General features: G+C 44.8%; 1 protein-coding gene and 1 long non-coding RNA gene across 12 annotated transcripts in view; one reads left to right on the forward strand and one right to left on the reverse strand.

Moving 5' to 3' along the window:
- Positions 1 to 1,163: 1,163 nt before the first annotated feature.
- LOC309630073 lies at positions 1,164 to 9,511 on the reverse strand. Its single transcript, XR_014245408.1, has 2 exons — positions 9,429 to 9,511; positions 1,164 to 8,993 (listed from the first exon to the last, which is right to left on the reverse strand). It is a non-coding gene; the product is annotated as an uncharacterized lncRNA (long non-coding RNA).
- Positions 9,512 to 9,608: 97 nt separating this feature from the next.
- The window catches only part of BOC (BOC cell adhesion associated, oncogene regulated), an 86,026-nt gene continuing 75,610 nt past the window's right edge, over positions 9,609 to 20,024 (forward strand). For 6 of the 11 annotated variants that reach the window (XM_082394654.1, XM_082394652.1, XM_082394653.1 and 3 more), the window contains exon 1: positions 16,546 to 17,045. The gene's annotated coding sequence lies outside the window, so the exon portion shown is untranslated. Of the gene's footprint in view, positions 9,733 to 16,506; positions 17,046 to 20,024 lie in introns of those variants that run through there. The other 5 variants (XM_082394657.1, XM_082394655.1, XM_082394647.1 and 2 more) reach the window with 5 other exon arrangements.

Here is a 20,024-nt window from a genome sequence, read left to right on the forward strand (position 1 = left end):
GGAAGGCAGTGGGTCTAGGGAATTGAGTAAGTCCAAGGGGACAAAACAGAAATGGAAACATGAATAAATACTGGGAATTATTTCAGTCTTTCTATTTCATCTACATGGAGTGTATCAATCATTATTTGTTTGGTTAATTAGGTCAACCTGGGTAAAAGTTTGTGCTGTTTAGTAGACCAAATTCACTAGGTAATAAATCAAGTGCTGTTTCTTGTCCTACATACCCACAAACTCTCTGAGCTGGGCAAATCCTTTCTAATTGGATGTACTTGGAGGGGAAATAGAAGCAGAACGCACTAGTATGTTTGTATGTTCATGCATACATGCATGTGCATATATGCACACCCCCTAGATATTGGATCAGACATGCTTTAAAGGGATCTTTTTTCCTATTATTCATCCTTCTCTTTACAGGCCAGAAGCAGGTTACCCAGGCTTCTTTACTAAGATGCCCTGTGGCATTCCTTCAGCAATCCAGGGCTATTTGAAAGTTTGTGGCCACTCACAATTTTAACCCAGGGGGCTTTTCAGGTAAAGAGCCAGAGAATTGAGCTGTTGGGGAAAAGTCTCTTGTGTAGGGTGCCAGGAGGGGAAGGAGACTTTCTAGTTTCTCTACTTTTCTCCCTTGGGTTTTCTAGGTATGATCCTGTTGTGGGCCCTGGGGACCTGGAGCCAGGAAAGGGGTTTAGCAAAGGTTCCCCGTCAGTGTTTCTCAGGGATTCTGACAGAGCCCATCAGAGCTGCCTTTTATCACTGCTGCACGCTTTAGTGAGTCTGTCATGGCTCTCAGACATCGTGTTCCCTGCTGGATTAATCCTGCCTGCATTCATACTGAGGATGTGGGCCACAGGGAGGGAGGGGGCGGGGGGAGGGAAAGAGGGGGAAGTGGAATGGGGAGAGGAGGGAAATAAGGTGGAAGAAGGAAAAGAAACTTTGAAAGTACCAAGTAAAAAACCTAGGAAGAAAAAGAAATTAATTTGCAAAATTAAGGGAAAAATATAGTTTGGACGAATTAAAGCTAAAAATCTGAAAAGAGAACAAGGGACCAAAAAAAAGGGGGTAGGCCCAAAGTCTCAGAATGTGAGGGACATTCAGTATGGGAGCAGAGAGGCTCAAGCTCCAGGCTAGTTCTGTCAGAGGTGGTTTATTATTTTATTTATTTATTTTTTTAAATAAATTTATTTATTTATTTATTTATTCATTTATTTATTTACTTTTGGCTGCGTTGGGTCTTTGTTGCTGTGCGGGGGCTACTCTTCATTGCGGTGCGCGGGTTTCTCATTGTGGTGGCTTCTCTTGTTGCGGAGCACAGGCTCTAGGTGCGCAGGCTTTGGTAGTTGTGGCATGTGGGCTCAGTAGTTGTGGCTCACAGGCTCTAGAGTGCAGGCTCAGTAGTTGTGGAGCACAGGCCTAGTTGACCGCGGCATGTGGGATCTTCCCAGACCAGGGCTCGAACCCGTATCCCCTGCACTGGCAGGCGGATTCTTAACCACTGTGCCACCAGGGAAGCCTGGTTTATTCTTCTAGAAGATTATAAAGCAGAGCGATCATTCACTGATTCACTCTCTTACTTGGAGCACATTAAGTTAGGGCCGATGATGTGTGGGCCCCATGCCAGCACACACTTGGAGAAGTTCTTATATACTCAGTTCTGCCATAGCTTACTTGAAGAACTACAGAAGGAGATTCGGTACACCAGAGCCTCAGTTTTACCCTCTGTAAAACGTATACCCAAATCAAACCTACTAGAAGAGCACTTTGGCATTCCCTCAGTGAAAGCGGTTTTCAAAAGAAAAGGACTTCTGGCTTGACACGCGATGAACTCCAGGTGTGAAAGTGCCTGTGCGTCTTGCTGCTAGAAAGCCCCTCCTCATCTGGGCTGGCGGACACTCCAGTCTCTTCCAGTGCTATGGTTATGGCCTCTCAACTGAGAGACTAGAGGACAGACATATGAGATCTCTGTCACTCTGAGTGAGCATCTTGAGGGCACAAACTAAGCCTAATTTATTTCTATTTCCCCTCTGCACATGAAACCTGATACTTAGTAAGTGCTCAGTTACTTTTGTTCATTGCTGGAGAGGGATCAGGAAAGGCATCAGAGAATCCATGAATATGAGCTAGGCCTTGTAGCATTAAATGTACAGGCTGCATTTGGCATACAGAGGTACTCAATAAAGGAAGCTTTCCTCAGTAAGTTTGTGGAGAGGAAAAGAAGAGTAAGGCAGAGGGACTGAGATATAAAATGCATGCCGAGTTCAAGGAACAGAGAGTTCGCACAAGTGTGGCTAGATAGGTGTCCCCCAACCTTTTGTGTTTGTAAGAATGGCTAGAGGAGCTAGTTTTGATCTGCAGAGTCCTGAGGTCTCTACACTCAGAAATTCGGATTCCGTAGCCCTGAGGGCCAGCGAGGATATCTGCATTTTAAGCAAACACTACCAGTTTATTTTCTTACAGGTAGTCTGCCAACCACACTTGGAGAGCACAGGCCTGGGGATGTGGGAAGTGGGGGCAGTGGGAGTGGCTTGAGCGTGTGGAAAGATGAAGCTGGCGTTGGTTGAGAAGAGTCTGGACTCTGTCCAGGAGGGGAGCCCTCCAGGGCTTCTAAGCAGGGGAGTGACAGGGCCTGATCCGTGATGGAAATCAACCGTTCTTACTAAAGCTCAGGGCATTTTCTCTTTGCTTCTGCTCCATTAGATATCATTGCTTCAAGGGCCCTGAACAAATAACGTTCCATTAAAGCTTCCAGGTTTTGTAGGACCCAGAGTTCCAGTTACCAGTGGAATGTGAAGTTCACAGGCCGTGTTCAGGCTTGCAAGGAGAGGATTAATTAGGTAAAAAGGCAGTTGCACGCATAAGTGGGTGCCCACACCCCAGTCTGGCCTGGTGTTTTGGTGCACTCATTCAGGCATACAATACTCTTTTCTGTTCTAAGCGCCACCTCTTGAAACAAGTTAAAAAGCGAGTTCCAAGTGAGATGCCCAAGTGCTGTGTTTTACACAGACTAATGATCAACAGCCTTCTGTTTTTATGGTCCTGGCAACCACACTGGGCTCGCACTGCTAAGGATGCCATAGAAAAGAATCCCGCGTCTCACATCTGACTACATAGCTAAGTGCAGAAAATTATGTTTTAGGTTGAAAACAAAAGTGATGGGTTTACTGAAATTATTGGTTTCTAAAACTTTGTGCCTGTGAGTTTTTTTTAACATTTAAAAAATGCCATATGTTTCACTGTGTTGGGACAGTGAAATTAAAATTAACATTTGTAAAGTACTTTACCCTTTGAAAAGTACTTTTACATGTTATGCCTCTATTGATTCTTAAAATAGTCTTGTGAGATAGGTATTATCATTATCCCCATTTTACAGATGAGAAAGCAAAGTGTAAGTCTTACTGATTTGTTTAAATCCATACAGCTGGAAATTGTGGCTCCAGAAGCCAATCTCAGGTCTTCTGATTCCAAGATCCATGATTTCACAGTTGCTGCAGGAACCCTGGCAGTCAGTGGGAATGCAGGTATGTCAGTTATCCCCCTCACACCTCAACATTCTCCTGTAGCTCAGCTTCACAGCTAGTTGCCTCAACATTTTTTTCATTTCAAATATCTTTGACAGAGAGGTGAGTGAGGTCATGAAAACTATGTCTAAGTTGATGGTCAACTAGACTGGAAACAAGATTGCTTTTAGAATGAAACTGTAAGGTTAACTCTAGTAGACAAGCGATATCCCAAATCACCTTATAGGTATTAATAGAATGGCTTCCAAACCTGTAAGATATTGTGACACATCTAAGAAATTATATGGCAGGCAGAAAGGGGAGTTGGTCATCATCCCAGAGACAAATGTGGCAAGACCCACTTGAGCTCAGCTTAGAGGAAGATGTGGCCCAGTGACTTGACCCATACAGGCCCAGTGGCATGGGCAGCTTTGCTGTGATAATAGATGCTTCTTAAAATTTGGACCAAAAACCCTAACCCGCTTGTGTTGTTTCCATGCTCACTGAAGTAACTCTGAGATTTAACTTCCCTACTTAAGTGTCCGTGGGGTCTGAGAGATACAAGTCCCCAGGCTCTCCAGGTGAGCCCCAACCTGGGCCCTGGCCAAGCACTCACTTGCCCTTTTGAAGCATCCAGAGCAAGTCCTGGAGGTGCCGTCCATAGCTCCAGAATAGGCCTTAACATTTGTGAAGGCCAGCACTAGTCCATGGCTGCTTGAATGGGCCTCCAGTTTTTAAATGAGCGACTTAAAGTGAGAAACTGATTTTTCCATTATGCTTCAAAAAAAAAAAAATTCCCACCTCCCATCTCTGTTGAGCCATTCTGAACTTGCTTCCATTCCTACAGTACATTTTGTTCACTCTTAGAGAACTTCAGACATGCCTTTCTCCCTTTTCTCTCTTGTCTCCATCTTGCTTTTTACCTGCATGATCCCCACTCATTTTTTCAACTTTGTATTTAAGTAACTTTACAGAAAAGTGCAAAGACAGTACAGTGAGTTCCCTTAGATCCTTCACCCAATTTCTCTATTATTACCATCCTTAACAACCAACTTCAATAATCAAAACTAAGCAACTAACATCATTACAATACTATAAACTATGGACTGTATAGATTTCATCAGTGTTTCCACTAATGTCCTTTTTCTGCTCCAGGAGTCGATCCAGGATCCCACATTGCGTTCAGTTGTCATGGATCCTGGGTCTTCTTAATCCTTAACAGTTCCTTAGTCTTTTCTTGACCTTAACACTTTTGAGGAGTATTGGTCAGTTATTTTATAGACTGTCCCTCAATTTTTACTTGTCTGATGTTTTCCATTTGGGGACAAGAATACCACAGAAGTGATATGTCCTTCTCAGTGTATCATACTGGGGATGCATAACATCAAAATATCTTACCACTAGTGATGTTAACATTAATCACTTGGTGGTACCTCCTGGGTTTCTTCACAGTAAAGGCAGGTTTTTTCATCTTTGTGACTAATAAATATACTGGGGGTGATATTTTGAGACTATGCAAACACGTTGTTTCTCTTCAAACTTTTGCTCACTAATTTTAGCATCCATCACTCATTCTTGGCCTGAAAAATTATTGCTGTGGTATTCTAATAAAGATTTTCTATTTCCCTAACTGCTTCTACATTTATTATTTGGAGTTCTTCTGTAAGGAAGAGCTGCCCCTTCTACCTCATTCATTCATTCATTCAATTATTTATTTATATCAGTATGGATTCATGGATATTTATTTTGTTCTATGAGTTATAATCCAATACAATGACTGTTTTGTTGCTGAAATTTTTCCAGCTTTGGCTGCAGGTTGGCCGCTTTGCCCTTTCAACACTACCCAGCCTTTTTCGGGTACTTCCTTGCTTCTCTAGCAGCATGAGATGCTCCTGTCTCAACTTGTACTTATCCCACCCCAGCCCTGGAATCAAACACTTTTCTAAGAATCCCTAATTCTTTAGATTGGAGAATGGGATGTAAATACCAAGACTTAGGTGGTGGGTGTGCTCACTGCTACTGGGATGTCACTGCCTCTAGCCCCTCTGAGCAGATAGAGCTAGGAAATCTATGGATGAATACTAGGAGCATACTAGGTATGTATTCACATCTATATTTATTTCTGTATCTCTCTCTCTCTCTCTCACTATATATATATGTGTGTGTGTGTGTATGTGTGTGTATATACATATATTATAGTACATATATGTATATTTTTAAACCATGAGTTCATACTGATACCTCTGACTCTCATCCAAAACCATAGATTTCATTCTAGCCTTCCCTTTTTCCTTATTTGTAACTTATTACTCTGACAGTAAAAAACCTGACTTTCATTATCTACAGTGTATTAAAGTATTTGTTCAACCCTAGTATATAAACAAAGTAGTTCCAGAATTGCTAATCCGTATCCCCATGAAAAATAAATTTACTAACTAGAATGCAGTATTTGTGTACAGTTCTTTTTGCCATTAGCTTTACAGTATCCAACCAAAATACTGATTCCCAAAGTAACTTAGTTCTTTTTTTCCCCACTCCATTATGGTCTGTTATTCATTTGCAATATAGTTAGGTTCAGTTGTTATAGTTTGTATTCCGCTTGGGGCTCTTCCTTCATCCTGGTTCATTTTTTTAAATTTATATATAGTAAAATTTTCTTTATGAAGAAGTATAGTTCTATGAGTTTTGACAACTGCATGTTATGCATTGTTAAGTTGTTTTCTATGTTCATAAAACTGAAATTTTTTTTCTAGCTTATATATCTAGGCATTTCCATTTATTTTTCAAACTGTCTTAGAACTTTATTGATTGGTCATTCATGAGGGAGAAAAGTTTCAGCATCTCTGTGTTTCACATCAGAAGGGCCCAAGTTGAGGAGCCAAACTGTGTCTGTATGCAGCCAGTGCTTCAAATTTGGTCAAATCATGATTTTCCATCACCTAAGGAACCCAGGTCTGCACAATCAGATTGGCTGTGCTGTCAATCTATATTGGCTCTTAAGACATGAAACAGCTGATGGGGGGAGGGTTTTGGGGACCAGGGTTGAGAGAGAAAGGAATATTACAGGCTGGCAGCTGCAGTGCTTCCTTTCTCCTTTTTTTCTTTTCCTTCCTTTCTTCAGATAACAACTACCCACTACCTACCATATTCCAGAAGTTGTGCAATGATGTTTAAGGCCCAGGACCCGGCTTCAAGAGTTTCACATCAAGTAAGGAAAATTGAAAATACACCACAGTGTGAATGGCATCCCCTGTGGTTGGGAAACATGATAGCCTGAAACAATTATTAAAATGGTGAGTAGGTGCTATGATAAGGGTAAACACCAAGTGATATGGGTACTTGGTTAACAGGCACCTCTCACATGCTGGGGAGGTGAGGTGGGCAAGGAGGGCCAGAGGAGTTAACAATTGAGCTCAGCTTTGCAGTAGGAGTTTGGTGCAGGAGTCAGTAAAGGTACTCCAAGCAAGGGCACCACATACACAAAGACCTAGAGAAATGAATGATCTAGAATGATCTAAGGAAGTTCTATATGGTGAGGGAGGAAATAGGGTCAGGAGTGGGAAATGGTAGGATCATATTGAGGAGATACTTGCTAGGGACTGTGTGAAAGGTTTTGTGTGCTTTGCTAAGGAGTTTGATTTCATCCCAAAAGTGCTGAGGTCACTGAACAATTTCAGGAGGAGAGACGGATATGGCATGATCAAATTTGCCATTTCTAAAGGTGTCTCCATCAGGAATGTGGAAAATGGACCAGTGATGGAGGCAGATGGGAAGTAGGGAGATTAATCAAGAGGCTTTTGCAATATGAGAAATGATGCAGGTCTGGATTAGGGCACTTGCAGAAGGGACTGAATGCAGGTAATGAATTCTGGGGAGACTTTGGATGTGGCACTGCAGGAGTTAGTGACTACTGAATGAAAATAGTGAAGAAAAAGGAGGCACCAAAGATGATTCCCAAGTTTTTCTGACAGCTAGATAGATCATGGTGTTACTCACTAAGGCAGTTTGATTTCAGACTAACATTTTTTTTGGTTTACATCAGACAGATATAAAAAAAAGAGAGAAAGAAGCAGATTTTTTTCTGCTAAATAAGTGGGGTTTTGCTAATATTACTCATATTCATTGAGGAGGAATCAAATAAGAAAGTTTCACTGCTCCATGCCATCATTCTTAGACCCCACTGTAGAATAAAGGAGATGATTCCGTCCCAAGGAAGAGTAGAAAGTTACAGTTTCAGGAAAGTTTGAGTTTGGTGTGTTCAGGCAACTTCATGGGAAGGTGGTCAGTGTGCTTACACAGAGCCTTGTACTCAGAAGGGCCTCTTGCTTGGTTTTAATCTCTGTGGCCACCATCTTGAAAGTCTGTCTTTGAATTTGTGTTTTGTAAATGAAGTTAGACTGGACAATGAAGCATACACCGGAGGCTTGGAGTCTCAGCTCACATGTGGTCCTGCCTCCCTCTTCCTCCCTGGGATAAGTTCTCAGCTGTGCATTCCTTTGAACCCTCGTGCCCTAGTTTCCCCCAGCCTTCCCCTCCCCATACCTGCTCCTCAGTTGCCTTCTGCCCCAGGTGGGGGCCTGAGCATAAATACGCGGAGGGTTGGGGTGCAGCATGTACCCACCCTGCATCTCAGAGAAGGGCAAAGCAGTGGCTGTCCCGACCCTAGGCTGGCAGGTCCACAGACTTTCAGCAGAAACCTGGACATGGGCCTCTAGCCCATCCCCTAGTGTGTCTTGGTGTAGAGATTACAACTCCTTGGGGGTCACCTTTCTGCTGTGGGTATGAAAAAGGGAGATTGACTCCCTGACTCCTGACTGGGACCCTCCCTGCATTTTCATTTTGCACTGAACTCTGCAAATAATATAGCCTACCCCGGGGTGTGTTGACCAATGGCAGAAAATGGTGGATGGAATTGTTCCAACTCATCATGCATCCTCCAGAAACTAGGTCCTTTCTTGACCTGTCGGAGGAAGAACAAGACATTCAAGGAAGGGTCAAAGAGGGTGCAAAGCAGAGACCAGGTCAGGAATGAATCCCGTTGCCACAGACTTTTGGAAAAGACTCAAGCCCCTTCTTTTTGGGACCAGAGGGGCATGGTCCTGACTCTTACTGATTGTGGCCAGACTTTTAGGGGCTGGGCTGCACACACACAATAACCTACAAATCATTTTTAAAACATACAACTACTCACAAATGAGTATGCAAGTAAAAATGACAAAATCTGAATAAAGTTAATGATTGATATATCAAAGTCAGTTATTAAGATATTATATTACAGTTAGGCTAGATATTGTGTTCCAGTTAGGGGGAAATCTCTGTATTATTTCTTACAACCCATGTGAATCTAAAATTAACTCAAAATAAAAAGTAAAAAAAAATATGCCAATCATGTGCTATCATTTCAAACGTACCGTTAGCATCTAAACGCAAAATACTAAATAATAGCCATCCAACTTTATATTTAAGACAAATCAGTCTTTACGTGCTTTAGGCAAGAGCCTGGTTTTTTTTTTTTTTTTTTTTTTTTTTTTTTTTTAAATATCTCCCACCACCCTCTTTCCTGGTGCCTGGGATTCCTTCATTTCATGTGGATTTCTCTGAACTCAGAAGAGGTTTTGTTTTTTGTTTTTTGTTTTAATTTTATTTATTTATTTATTTATTTATGGCTGTGTTGGATCTTCGTTTCTGTGCAAGGGCTTTCTCCGTTTTTGCGGCAAGCGGGGGCCACTCTTCATCGCGGTGCGCGGGCCTCTCACTATCGCAGCCTCTCCTGTTGCGGAGCACAGGCTCCAGACGCGCAGGCTCAGTAATTGTGGCTCACGGGCCCATTTGCTCTGCGGCATGTGGGATCTTCCCGGACCAGGGCTCGAACCCATGTCCCCTGCACTGGCAGGCAGATTCTCAACCACTGCGCCACCAGGGAAGCCCAAGAGCCTGGTTTTTGATAACTATGATTTTGCCTCAGGTGCAGTACCAGTTATTGGTATCCTTTCAACAGTCCAGACTATATAGATCCATTAGGCTTCGACTGCTATGACAGAGATACTTGATTTTATTAATTCTTCGTTCAAGTATTTATATATGGGCACTCGTTTTGGGCCAGGTATCAGGCTAAGCACTGGAGGTACAAAGATGAAGCAGGGATCGCCTTTGTGCTTGAAGATATTCCAGTCAAGAGGAGAAGTCAGATGGACCCACAGTTACCACTACAATGCTCATGATAGATGCTGTAATAAAGGTAAGAAGAGGGGTCCATGGAGGACAAGTGGAATTGGGGAGGGGAGGTTCAGGCAAGTTTTCCTAGAGGAGGTAATGTTAGAGGAAAATCTTAAAGAGTAAGTAGGAGTTAGGTGAATACAAAAGAGGAGAAAAGACTTAAGTCAGAGAAGACGGAATTGGGCAGGCTTGGAAGCATGAGAAAGTGTGGTGCTTTGAGGAGGGGCAAGGAGATGCCGGAGTGCAAGATACAGGTAGGTGGGCCACGGGCGAGCCAGGCTGGAGAGGTGGGCTGGACCAGAGCGGGGAGTACTTGTCCCCTTATACCAAGGGAGCTGGGAGCCACTCATAAACCTTAAGTAAGGTAGTGACATGACTGATCCTGTCTTCACCTCTCCTGGATAAATAAGGACAAGGCTTATGGATTTTTTTTTTTTTTTAAGGAATAAGAGAATCAGTGGGCTGTATGATTCATTTTCTTAGTCCTTCCTTATCCCAGGCAGAGGTTCATAGGTAAGGTGCTTCTCAAATTGGGCCCACCAAGCCTCAAATGATTCCATTTCCTAGTTGATGAATCCAACCAGTAGAAGGCAAAGAAGATGAATCTGGGTTCTGAATCTGAGTTGGAGAGGTAGTGGGGAGGCTCATACAACATCACCAGCCCAGTAACTCTGTCTTCCTCTCAACTCCCCTTTCTTCCTCATGACCTCTGCCCTGAGGGCTACTCCCCAAAACCCAAAGAAGTGGGGTGGAGGGAGTTAAGGTGGGGCACAGCTGGTTTTCTGTTGCTGTGACCAAAAGTCCTAGTAAATCCCTGGTAAGTCATGAAAGAGAAAGCAAATAATATATTGAGAGCAAAACAAGCCAGCACACTACCTGTCTCTAAGCTTGCCATGGCAGCTTTGGCATTTGATTCTGCTCTGCTCAGTCCCCGGAACATTGATTCCCCTCCGTGGAAGCATCTCATCGCTAAATACCCTTCCAGGATGTGTGAGAAACTCCTTCCCTCTTAAGTGGCTGACTGAACAAATTTAACGGAGGCTGTTACCCACTGAGTTCGGTATCAAAGCTCTGAGGTCAAGTTCTCCTGGAGTTTTTGCTTTTATCTGGAGTCTCTCGCCTCCTGCCCTCCACTGCCGTCAGCCTCACAATATCAGACCGATGGAGTCTGGGCAGCTCCAGGATCCACGTTTCTCAGCCTAACACACGAGGAGGGCAGGGGGAGAAAGGATGGAGGGAGTTGACGAATGTAGGGGTTTCATTCGGGACTAAATGGGGCCTGTGCTTGCATCAGAGGATCTTATATCATGGAAAAATGGAGTCTCTTAGAACTCAGTGTCAATAGACAGATTCCATTTGTCTGAGACTTAAGGAGTGCACAAAATCAAGCATGCAGTATGGGTCATGGAAATGGCCTTGGATTACTCTAGTTTCCATTTCTCTGTCCTAGCTTTACCTCTGACTCAAACTTTTACTAATATAACTACCACTTATAGAGTACCCACCAAGGGTTATATTAAATATATATGTAAAATAATGGTCAAGACATTGGAACTGACCAATCAGAATAAGTGCTAGCTGTAAACAACTGATATAGTTGTACCAGATGACCCACTAAGAGTCATATACTGAGAGAGATGCTTCATATATATTATTTTGAATTTTCACAGATAAAGAAAGTGGGATTCAGAGTATCCAGGCTCATACAGCTTAAGACTGGATCCAAATCCAGATTGGTCCCACAATCTTGCTTTTTTATGTCATCCTCCCCCTAGGGTACTTTGTCTGTTGGCAGCCTCAAGGGAATCTGGAGAATGATTCCTTAAAGTCAAAGAACACACGGCCAGTAGGAACACCTGAGCTGGCAGCGCTGGACGACAGAAGTCAGTCCCAGCCAGCTCAACTTGAATGGGGAGTAGATGGCATTGTACCAGGCTCACCTGTAATCCTGCCTCAACCTGCAATTTAGGGTTTAATTACACACTGTCTTGCATTGTTTACTAATTGTTGCAGAGGTCAATCTTATACTTTTATTCATCATTCTTCATTCAGTCATCAAATATTTTGGAGCAACTGGGCACATTCCTTCTCGGGCAGCCCTTGTGATAAACAGCATGGAGAGGTAGGCCAACTCAGATAACTAGTTAATGGCCCACTAAAGAGCAAATGAGGGCTAATTTGATTTTTTATTTTTTTTCTTTTTGGCTGTGCCATGTGCCTCGTGGGATCTTAGTTCCCCAATCAGGGATCGAACCCATGCCTCCTGCAGTGGAAGCGCAGAGTCCTAACCTCTGGACCACCAGGGAATTCCCTAATTTTCCTAATAATAAATTAATGAATTAAGTTTTGCATTTATTTTGAAAATGTTTTCAGATATTGCTTTAATAAATAAAAAGTGTACATTCAACAGCTAGAATTTGAAACTAGGAAGTTGGACGCACAAATATTTTATTTCTAGCACCTCTGATCAAGATAAAAAGTCTTTATTCGAACATTAGCTTTGGGAATAAGAATGTATACGAAAGCCAGTTTTCCTATTATTGTTAGTACTGTGAATTTTAATGTCTAGTCTTCAATCTAGATATCTTAACTCATACATCAGAACAGCATTCTCTTAAGGTATACAATCCTTGGACTCTTCTATTAATTACAGTTAGTAAGTCACCTTAGCGCTTTGAATGTATTTGGATGTCCTATTAAAAAAACAGTCATTTGGAAGCCCACAAAAGATTCCTTAATGGCCTGACAAAATTCAAGCATCTTCTTAATATGCCTTTCTTACTCCACTAAGAAGCCTGTAACTCATGAAACAGCTGCAGGGAAACCATAGGTTGCACTTGAAAAACCCCAGGTTTCAGAATTAGTACCACCACTTAGTTGCTAGGGATCTTAGGCAAGTTACTTGAGTTTCCATATCTGCAAAATGGAGATAATGAACCCTACGGGAAAGGGTTGCTGTGGGGATTTGAGATCACAGGTACACACAGAATCCAGCACAGAGGCTGTGAGCAGTAAGTTCTCAATAAATGTTAGTTTATTTCTCAGGGGGTTGTTGGGAAAGTTCAATAAGATCATAAATATAACTGAGCTCACACAGTAAGAAATTACTGTTCCACCCTTCCCACTTGAGCATTGTCTCCACTGTAGTGAATATTAGGCAGTTGTTTTCTTTATCTGTGTAGTCATCCAAACTGGACAATTCAATCAAGTCTCCACTTGGAGCCTTGTATTTGATGATCTCATTGTTGTGGAGATCTGAGAGATGAAAATATATATTGGAGCCACGACAGGACAGTTTTGCAACAGCAGCCAAAAGCCCTTAAAACGTTCTGTCCGTTGATCCAAAACTTCTACTCATAGGAATTCACCTTTAGGAAATAATCAGAATTATAAATAAAGATTTATGACAAGATGTTTAGTCAACTGTGATGCATGATCATAATAAAAATAGAAATAATCTAAATACATGACAATAGGAGAATGGTTGAATAAATAACAACCTCTCTGAATAGCATACAGCTGTTTAAGTTGAACTTTGGAGAAGATTTAATGACATGGGGAAAATAATCACATTTCAATGTTAAATTTAAAAAGTAGGATCACAACTTGTGTATACAGTGAACACAATTTTACAAAATATGAAAGTACCAGATGAATCAGTGAAGAAACTGAGCCCTAAGTTACCAAATGCATAAGAAAAAAATACAAAATATTGAATAAAGGTATCCATTTATGCTGCCCTTTTAAACATCTTCCAGTTCTGATCAATTAAAATCATATACTCAGTGAAGATGAACTATGGATTTGTATGATGAGAAACAAAAACGAGAAGAATGACTAGAAAAAACACTCTGTTAACATTGTTACCCGTGGGTAGTGGGATTAAGGTAATTACCCCCTTCTTTGTGCTTTTCCGTATTTTTTAAATTTTCTTCAATGAACATATTTTATAATGAGGAAAACAGATTTATATTAAAACAGAGGGGAGATTATCAAGTCCCTATTTCTCTTTGCCTACGTGTTAGTAATTTTCTCAGCACAGTTCTTTCCAGATATCCTTCACCACCAAGGTGCTCCCTGTCTGTATGATGCAAATGGAGTGTCTACAACACACTAAGGAGGGAGCACCCTCTCTTCAAGCCACTCACTGTGATTCCTTCCAGTTCACTCTGCACAGTTTAGTGATATGCAACTTATATCCCTGCCTACCCACCCCCAACATAATAAATGTGACGATCACTTCCATACTAAATGCTTCTTTCTTGATAGAGGCCCGGATAGCCCCCAAGGAAGCAAAACGCCAGAGGGAATCACCATGAACAAAGTGGAGAGTAGCAGAGAGCATCTGATCACAAGCCCACACTCTGTTCTGAGATGGCTGGGCGGTTAGAGTCGGGTAGGGATAGGAAAACTAATAAAGGGGGGAAGGGAGAATTAGGCAAGGAACTTGCTCCAGGCAAAGGGAGAGAGTTCAGAGATACAATGTTCTTACAGGGGTAATAATAATAAACACAATTATGTTAACACAAAGAGCCATAAAAACAATAAACACATGTGAGTTGCCAACAGTGTGCTTGGTGCTGCGGCAGAATTAAGCCCTCTCAGTTCGGCTGTGATCTGCATTCTGTCTGAACTCTGTGGGAAAGATGAGCAGCCACACGAGCAGCCTGGGATGGAGGGAAGTACAGGCCATGGGGTCTTTCTCCTGGCCAAATAATGTTGGTAAGGACTTCAACCTGCTTTGTTTTCTGTTGTGCTCTGACTGGTTGACTCAGGGTTCAGGGGACACCCAAAGGCCAGAATGGAGGGAATCAAGAGTCCTAGGAGAAAGTCTTTGGAAGAAGACAATGGGAAGGGGTAAGAGACATCTTTGAGATGTTGATCAATGAATAGTATATAAAAGAATATAGAAGAATCAACATGAGAGTTTCATGCATAGTTTCCTCATTGGTATCCCACATTATCAGTGAGAGTGGTACTCGGAGTCATCTTTGAAAAACAGGCAGGTCAGTACTCTGCTGGGGCTCTGGGGAGAGGGAGTGTTTTCACTGCAGTGGAAGGCTGCTGGGCCATTCCCTTAGGAAATTAAGAGTTCTGTACCCAGGATGGGCCCCAGGCCTGTACTCCTGAGTTGTGCCCTAGAGGAGGACAGTAAGAAGGTGGAAGCTGATACGGGCATCGAGTGGAGAGAAAAATAGGCCTTGGAGAATGTTAGGGGGAGAATGTTGGAGATTAAGAGGAGGAAAGTGAGGAGGGAGGGAACTGGAGAAGAAAGGAGCGGAAAGAATACAAGTGCATAGTTCAAAGAAGGAGTTTACAGTCTTTTTCACCTTGTTGAAGATGGATCACCCCCTTTATCCACTTTCCCCTGGGGACAGACCCAAGAATCCAGGCACGTGGAGCTGAACGTTCCAGATACATCAATAAAGAAACTGGCTCATGCCTGGATTTCCAAAAGCATGAGAAAAAAAAAGTACAACATACTGATTAAGAGATGTTTGTGTTGCCCTTTTAAACATCTTTGGATTCAGGTTCAATTAAAATCATATACTTGGTGTAAAGTATGCATTTTTACTGATGAGAAACTGAAGAAAACAAAGTTGAGGCCCCAAAAGTTCAGGTGACCTTCTCAGAGCCACATGGTAGCTTGCTGCCTCCCAGGGCGGCTCTCCTGCCATAAAGGAGGCAGCACCTTCCTTCTCCCCACTCCCCGCCTGCCCGTCAGCTTTCAGAACGGTTCCTTCCCACTTTGGCACAAACTCCAGCGAACCCCTGCCTTCACCCTTCTGGGTCTCGGTCTCCTCAGCCTCAATAGAAGGGTGTGGACTGGATGACCCGTCACTGTGTCTCATCGCTTACAGATTAAGAAGGAGACCCATTTGCCACCAACTCCGTACGTGCTTGACTTCTCAGTACCGTGGAAAAGTAGTTTTTAAAACGTGGCCCTGGTCACACAGCATCAGCACCACCTGAGAACTTACTAAAAATGCAAATTCTCGGCCCTACCTCAGACCCTACCGAAGCCGAAACTCTGCGCGTGGGGCTCAGCAGCCTGTGTTTCAAGAAGCCTGCAGGGGGTTCTGATGCAGGCTCAAGTTTGAGAACCGCTACTCTGAATGCTTTTTTGCCCAACACTAAAGGGAGGGCTTCACACGCACACGCGCACAAGGACGTAACTAACTTTTCTCTGTGGCCGCTACCCCCACCTCGCCTCCCCCCACCCCCCCATCCTTTTCCTCGCTCTTCCATCCTGGGATGATGAATGGAGGTCAGGGCAGGGCGCTGTCAACGGAGGAGGACGCGGCGAACCCTCCCTTCCCCGACCCACCGGGTGGGTCGCGGGGGAGGTAGCACTGCGGCTGTGGTTTCCTTATAAATTTCTCGACAGCCGCTGCCCCATTTTGGCGGGGGGTAGGGGCGCGTTTAACAACAGAGTTTACTTTTAATGATTTATCCAATCATTTGTTTGCAGAATGAAGGAGACCATTAAGAAGGGGGGCGGTGTCAGAAAAAGACTTGGGGAGAAGAGACTGGGCAAGAGAAGGGAAGGATAGCATAGGAGAGCAAGGGTCTGAGGTGAAGCTAAAGAGAATTGGGGGTTCCGGGGAGCCCGTAGGTGTGGGAGAAAGGCGGAGGACTTTGCTTTTGGTACCGGAAAGAAAGTGAAGTTGGGGGAGAGCACGGGACTCAGGCGCAACAGAAAGAAAAATGGGTATTAGGAGAAAAACTGAGTTTGGGGGGACTGGTTTTTTTTTTTTTTTTTCCAGCTTCCTTTCCAAGACTTTCTTTGCTCCACTTTGCTCCTCCCCCTCCTCCCCGCCTCCTCTCCCCCCCTCCCCCTCCTCCTCCTCGCGCGGTAATGGGAGGCTCCTAGGCAGAAGCAAAAGAAGGAATTGTTTGCGAGTTCAGTCATCCAAAAAAGCTTCTTCCATATGGAGGGACCGGGTGCGCAGGGCGCGGCGTCCCCTGCCTTGTCCTCCCGCTGCTGCCGCCGCGGCCCCCGCTTCCTGCCGCAGGGACCCTGAGCCCCGGCCCGCCGGTGTCAGCCGCCGCGAGCGCACACGCACACTCACACTTACACACACGCGCACACACACTCACACTCACGCCCGCCGCAGCCGCACGCGCCCACACGTGCCCTCCCTCCCCGGCCCGCAGCTTCTCGGTCCGGGGCTCCTTTGTTGCTCCCGCGGCCGCCGCTCTCCCGTTTTGTGTGTCCCTGGGTGTCACTGAGCGGGTTGTGTGTCCGTGCGGCACCGGGTTGTGTGGCTCTCTCCGCGCCCACCGCGCCCCCGGGCCCCGGCTCACCCTTCCCAGGAGCCGGCTGCACCAGAGGTGAGTCACGTCGCTGAAGTTTGTTTTCTTTTCATAAAAAGTTGTGTTTATTTGTTGGTTTGGGGAGGGGAGGGGAGGGGGCGGGAGGCGGCCGCAGGCCGGGCGATACCGAGGAAGCGCCGGCGGGTGGCTGGTGGGGACGCGCCGGCGGCGGGAGCGGGTCCCAGCGCTCGGCCCGCGGGCTCCGGCGGGGGGCTGCGGCCGAGGCGGGCGGCGGGGTGCCGGTTTGCCGCCTCCGGGCCCGGGGGCGCCGCATCTCGTTCCGTGCGGGTGCGGTCTGGACGGTCGTTCCCGGAAGCTTCCCGGTGGAAGAAGGGCCCGGACAGCCTCCCAAACTTCCCCGGAGATTGACACCGGTCTCCGGCTCCCAGCGCGGGGCTCTGGGGAGAAACCCACATGGGGTCGGCAAATAACACAGCACCACCGCACACCCATTTGGCCTCTTAGGGGGTGAGGGTTTACCGTCTCGGCGTTTAAAAATAATAATAATAAATAAATTTTAAAAATTAAAAAAAATATATACTAAACCGAAATGAGGGACCGAACGGACCGGGAGCAAAACAGTCCCAGAAAAGCATCCCCCGCTAGAGGGGTGGAAGGGCCGAGGCTGAAGTGAGGGTGTCCAGAGGTGTCTGTGGGTTTGGGGCAGCGTCGGGAGGAAGTGTGTGTGTGTGTGTGTGTTCGCGGGCACAACGTCCTCCTGGGGTTGTTCTCTTGGGGGTTTTTGTTGGTGTAACTGTGAGAGGTTGGGAAATGATCCTTTGGAACAAGTGGGAAGGGGCTGTGGAGAAGGGCAAGGAACCCAGGAAGAATTTTCTGCTGGATTTTTGAAGGCTCTGCTTAACTTTCAGGGTGCCCAGTGTTAGTTTGACCTTCCAGATGGTAGGAGAATTTTGAGGGCTGGAGGTGCAGGCAGACCTGGTGGAGTTTAAGGAGCCCTAGGGATTTGTTTGCTTAGTTTTGTTTTGGGGATGGGGTTGCAGTGGCAGGGTTACTTGAAAGGTTGTTGTGTGCCTCCAGAGATGTGGCAGTAGAGCTAAGAATACCCAAACCACACACCAACGATCCTAAACAGGCACTTTCTGGGCGTGGTGGGGTGTTCTGCCTCTCCCCCGTCCCTTCTCAGCAAGTTCAAATGGGTTTGCATAAGTTTTTGACCCAGAGTTGCCTCTTTGAATGGACTGAGTGAAAAGTATGTTTTGGTTTCAGGCCCTTGTGCCACCTCCAAGTGCCTTGTACCCAGCTCACATTTGTCACCTAGATCTTTGTTACCCAGAACTTTGCAAACACTGGCCATTGAATGAATGAAATTTTCAAAATTCTTGAACGCACAAACATTTCTGATTTATTCCACAACTGGGCCCTAAGCAGGCAGCCTAGCCCTGCGATGGTTTTTCATCCCTTTGGTTACAATCAATAAATCAATCTCCCTTTTCTCAAGGGCAGCATGACAGTATTTAAACAGTCTCCTTGGACTAAGGTGGGGACTGATGCCCCCATACATCTGTCCAACCTGTTTTCTGAACTTAAAGTGAATCTGAGGCAAGAGTTTGGCCATTTTGAGGTATAACAGGTTTCCCAGGAACATTTCTGAGGTCTTATAATTGGTACTTTTTAATGGTTTCATAATTGAAATCCAGAAGGTTCCCATGGTAATCTTGAAGCACCTTGGGGTCAGTGGGACAGAGGCAGGGTGAAAACAGAAGTGGAGTTATGATTTTCCTGCAGGATGAGTTTTTGGAGCGAGTGTATGGAAAATGAAAGAAGTAAGAGTTGCCGCTTTGCTGACATTGCCTGCCCGCAACTATTGCTTAAAGTTTGGCGCTTCAGGAGGCCGGAGGCTGTCTACACCTATGAAATCTGAGGATTGAGATGTCAGACACTGTCTCATTCATCCTCTGTCAAGAGATCTCAGAAGAGGAACACTGCAAGAAACAGCTTCTCAGGAGAAATTGCCCAAGCCACAGCATTGGCTTTACTGAGGAGAGGAAGTTGATAGAGTCCAGGATAGTTGGTTCCTTGATCACAGTTGGGATGGGGGGGTGGGGGGTGGGATAGAGGGAACCCTGCTTAGCTGTGATTAGTTGGCCAACTTGAATAAGAGGGTGATTTTTGTTCCTTTAGATCCTCGAAATGGGTCCAGAGATTTTCCTTTCTTTGAAATGCTCTTTCAAATGTTTGGGCTCCTAGCTCTCTTCAGCAACTTATCTGTGGTTTCCATACCCTAAGAAGGAGTAGGAGATTTTACTCATGAGATAATTCAGTTGACTTCCCCAGGGATCCCCAGGGTATAAGCAAGGATGGTGAGAAGTGAAGCTGGTGGTCACAATATTCCATGGGACCCTAGGGTTCTGAGTTCAGATTTCGACAAAGTCACCAGTATGGTTAATGAATAAGGGTTTTCCTTTCTGTGTCTTTTTTTAAAAATTATTTATTTATTTATTTATTTATTTATGGCTGTGTTGGGTCTTCGTTTCTGTGCGAGGGCTTTCTCTAGTTGCGGCGAGCGGGGGCCACTCTTCATCGCAGTGCGCGGGCCTCTCACTATCACGGCCTCTCTTGTTGCGGAGCTCCAGACGCGCAGGCTCAGCAATTGTGGCTCACGGGCTTAGTTGCTCCGCGGCATGTGGGATCTTCCCAGATCAGGGCTCGAACCCGTGTCCCCTGCATTGGCAGGCAGATTCTCAACCACTGTGCCACCAGGGGAGCCCCTTTCTGTGTCTTTTAAACAAGCGGATAGAAGCTGAAGAGGACCCAAGTGCACCAGATAATTGCTTCCAGTACTTTCTGTACTCTGAGTAAGAGAGTATTAACCTGGCACCAGAAGATATTGTACATTGGGAGTTTGCTTTCTTTCATCCAAACTCCAAGCCTTCTTGCTATCTGTCAAAATAAGGAGGAGGGGGGATGGAAATTGGGGAGGGAGAGAAAAGAAAGTGATTTGTTACATTTTTTAAAGTGTATTTACTTTAACCTATG

The sequence above is a fragment of the Balaenoptera borealis genome (assembly GCF_965194805.1).
Source record: "Balaenoptera borealis genome assembly, chromosome: 5".
Lineage (NCBI taxonomy): Eukaryota > Metazoa > Chordata > Mammalia > Artiodactyla > Balaenopteridae > Balaenoptera > Balaenoptera borealis.